The sequence below is a fragment of the Lycium barbarum genome, chromosome 4 (assembly GCF_019175385.1).
Source record: "Lycium barbarum isolate Lr01 chromosome 4, ASM1917538v2, whole genome shotgun sequence".
In the NCBI taxonomy this organism is placed as follows: domain Eukaryota; kingdom Viridiplantae; phylum Streptophyta; class Magnoliopsida; order Solanales; family Solanaceae; genus Lycium; species Lycium barbarum.
In genome coordinates, this window is record NC_083340.1 from 20,928,861 (window position 1) to 20,933,342 (window position 4,482).

The 4,482-nt window shown below is 35.0% G+C and overlaps 1 pseudogene; it reads right to left on the reverse strand.

The window, feature by feature from the left end:
- Positions 1-849: 849 nt before the first annotated feature.
- LOC132638267 (F-box/FBD/LRR-repeat protein At1g13570-like) lies at positions 850-4,246 on the reverse strand (annotated as a pseudogene).
- Between the last annotated feature and the right edge of the window lie 236 nt (positions 4,247-4,482).

Genomic DNA, 4,482 nt, shown 5'->3' on the forward strand with positions numbered 1-4,482 from the left:
CTCCCCCAACTATGCTTTAAAATCCAAACTCCCCCCTCAACTTTGAACAATAGACATTCTTCCCGCTTTATCCTAATTGACTTTTTTAAATGCCTATTTCACCCTTTACATTATCAATTTTTGTCTTTTTTTTTTTTTTTTACTTCTTTAATATCATGATATTTTTAATTTTTTTAATTTATGTATTATAACAAATAAATATTATCTTGAAGTCGAAGAAAAAAGTGAGAATACTAATTGAGTATATAAGTTAATGATGTTTTATAATAAAATAAATCAGCAGAATAAACAAAAAATAAATTTTATTAAAAATAATAAAAACTTTAATATTTATTTATATAAGTGAAAAATGGTTCGTCATAACTTTATAAATATATTTATATGCAGGTAATTGCAAAAACAATTAAAAAATAGAGGTAAATTTTTAAAAATGATTTATTTATACTGTAAATGAATTTTATTATACAAACAGTAGAGAATAAGAGAGAAATAAAACTTAAATACTTACTGCATCCTCAAATGTACCGCCCAAGCCCCAATCCAAACAACCTACTTCTTCCCTAATTAGAAAATTCGAGATAGTAACCGACACCGAAAAGAAAGAAGAGTAGAATAGAATCAAATTAACTAGCATTAAGTAGGTTATGCTTTCAAATCAGGGGTTTGGGTTAGAGTAAAAGCTATCGGGCATATACAAATGTGTATATGGCCCTCCACATGTCTTTTTAATTCGTAGGTCCGGGTCTATAATGGTTGAGGGGAATTTTTATTCAAAAGTGTAATGGTTGGGTAATATATAGTCACATACTCAAATAGAGGAGATATGTGAACAACTTTTGAAAATAGAGGGGCAAATATGACCATTAATTAGATTTATATAAGTATCTTAGGCAACACCAACAGTGCATAACAGGCAAATCCAAACTCAAGAATTGCTGCAATAGCTCCACAAACAAAACAAAAACCAATAATAATAAAAGATCCGTCTTGCACCATCAACACAAACTAATACTAATCTTCTACATCAACTATGATTTCAACATTGGGTGATACTCGTTGGAATTGTTTCATCTTATCCGTCAGTTGTCTACCCGTCTGAATGAGGAGACATGAATAATTCCAAATGGAAATTTTGTCAAGTACAGGTGCATATGCTAATATAAACCTCACAAATTCCATTTCCATCTCAAGACCACCAAAAGTACTCATACGCATTCTTTGAAGCATCTTCATAACACCATACAAGCTTGATTGGTCTCGTAAGAATTGTACAATAGGTTCCGCAACATCGTTCATTGTTTCCTAAAGATTACCAGGAACTGGTCAGGCTGGGTTCAGATGACAAAACAATATTAAATCACGTTAATGGGAAAAAAGGAGTGAGTGATTACACATTCAATAGTCAACTCCTGTAATTTGGGGCAGCTCGTAATCAAGTAAATAACACACGAAACCTGCTGAACGGTTCTAAATAACATTCCCCCAATTCTAAGAGATTTGACATTGTTCAGAGCAGTCAGAGCATTCTCCGGCAGACCTCCCATCGTCAAGTACTAAAAGCATGTGAAAATTTTGTTAAAGATACAAATACGATGCATCATTTGGTTATAATAACTAATACCACAAATGCCCATTACCTTCAATAAAAAACCACCTATATCCAGTTCCATTAGGCAAGGCATGTAACAGAAGAATTTTGTAAGATGGAACAAACAGAAGATGCATCCGCTGAAGCTGGTGAAGTAAGATACACATTAGCTTTCCTAAGCATAGGGGCGTTCTTGAAGCAAATGGACTTCGATGCTCCTCTGAAGTCAAAGCATTTGAGATTAACAGCATCGATTTCAAGGGTGTCAAAGTTTGTGCACCAACGCAACCTCAATCTTTCAAGCAATGGGCTTCTGGAGATAAGATTCTTAAGAACTGCTGGAACAAAAGTGACGTCCTGAAGATCAAGATTGATAAGCTTCTCAAATCCTTTGAAACCGGGTGGAGGGTGGAACAAACACATACCAAGTTCCAGATGCCTTAGTTGCTTGAATGTAAAAAGGTGGGAAGGTAAATGATATCTATTGCGTGAGAATGTCTGAAGGGTGAATTCTTGGACATTTTTCTTTGGCAAGAAGAGTATCCAGTTATCAATATCAGGAAAGCTTATCAAGTTAGAGCCGCTGAGTATAAAATTCAGTATTGGTCCTTTATGGAGTAATGGGACTTGGTAAATGATTGTCTTAGCTTCTTGCTCATGTGCAAGTGACCTGAAAAAGTGATAATCAAACGCAAGGTCTGGACGTGTGACCCATTTATACCTCCAGTCTTTTGACAATATACTGGTCTTCACTGCATCTTTCAAAGGCAAGCACCCTAGAATTCCGTCCAGAATATTACAGGGCAGATTGCTAATTTTATCTACACCAGATCTCCTCGCACTTTTCATGGTCATGTATTGACAAGTTTGCAGTCACTTCTGAGAGATAAGAAAATCCGGGAAGTCAACCAAAAGTACCAAGCAAATGCACTTCTCGACTTTCAAAGTATTCAATATTTCTCACTAGAATTTCTATATAAAGGCAATATGAAATTGTTCAATGTTTTCAACTAGATGAATACATGAATACATATTTCAACAACATATACATAGACTTATATGACTGATTGTTCAATGTCTTCAACTAGATGTTTTTCTGTTTTCCTATATCAGAGAGACAAAATTAAGGTATGTAAGAGAGGAAAGAGCAGAAATTGGAAGATTGGAGGACCACAAACTTCATTTTGAGAGAACATTTTCAGTATCTACAGAGAAATCCAAAAAACTCCGACTTAGGTTTCATTACTCTTTCCCAAATTAAGTCCATCTAACTTGTTTTAAATTTTATATAACGATTTTCTTCCTCGCATTAGCTAGGGTTCCTCAAGGAAAATGCTGTTACTTTATTTTTCTTTCCAATTAAACTCACAGTTCACCATACATTTCCCAAATAGTCATGAGCCTTCGCCATTAACACATAACTGCCAAAAAGATAGAAGTAAGACATATTTTATCTAATCACATAGTTTCAGTAGATAAAAAAGACTCAGGAGAGCTAGCATTATCAATTGGAACATGTTAGAAATAAAAGTCGGAGCATGCCACAGATAGAGCATCCACGGGAAAGATGCTATGCAAGATTAGAATTTATCGTGTAATATTCTCGTCTAATTCTAATTCCTTGAAAATTGCACAAGTGAAGAACTTTATAAGGTACAGCACAAATTCACATGGTAGGCACGCATTTTTGCTCAATGATAGCATAGCCCGAGGGTCTCTCGGAAACAGCCATCCTACCTTGGTAGGAGTAAGGTCTGCGTACATTATACCCTCCCCAGACCCCAAGATGTGGGATTTCACTGGGCTGTTGTTGTTGTTGTTGTTGTTGATAGCATAGCCCGAGTGATAAATCTGTGACGTTTGTTGGGCTAAAGCGGACAATATGTACCCTGGGTTTTGGAGGGAATAAGTGCATATAGCTATTCAATTGAGAGGAACATCTAAAAGATGTGGATTCTCCTCTCTAAACAGGACAAACAAAACACACAAGGAGGAAAAATTGAAAGCTTCATAAGCAATTTTTTATTACAAGGAGCCTGCTGCGAGGGAACAATTTATAATTCTAGAAAGTAGTGGAGAGCAAGTATAGTAAAATAAGCACATAGTGGATGAATACAAGCTTTAGCACTTAAAGAAAATAAGGAGCAGCCGTAAACCTAGAGATTGTTAGCAAGAAGACAAACACAAACTTGATTCCGTGGTTATTTTCCTTTTCTAAATAGGGCATAGGAAACAACAACAAATACATTTGTAGACCAAATGTCTCGTGTTTTTTTTGCTAATGTCTCTGTTTCAAATCATTGGTAAGCAAAAAAAGGCTCCAAATAAACTAGGTAATTCCTTCGTGTAATATTGCCATACCATTCACCAATACAAGACAATGGTGTGGAATGAAAGGGGCAATTGCAAAAGGGATGTTAACGTGAAGGGTGCACAATAAGAACTCAAACAATTAAGAATATACTTCTTACGTTAAAGAAAAATTGGAGAGAGCAACACAAACTGAGTCCACGGGCTTACCTATAGCAGATATTGAAAACAGCCACAACTTTTCACTGTCTGTTCGTTTCTTTTTTCTTCAGTTGTCCCACGAGGATTAAATGGTGCCTTTTTCTGGTTACTAAATAAATGGTGACTTTTGGTGTTTAACGCGTAGCCTAATGCTTACCAGTTACCACAATGCAGTTATGACAAATTAGGTTGAAATTTATTTATATTTTCTTATTTTTGTAAAGAAAATAAAAAGACGAATTAATTATTCTATCAAGTATGGTAGGATTTAAATAAGGCATAAATATAAACAGGCCCTCAAATTTGGTTTTAGCTAGCAAGTATGCCCTTCAATTTTAGGAGTTCGGAATTAAAATGACCTCAAAAAAGACCATCTAAACTAA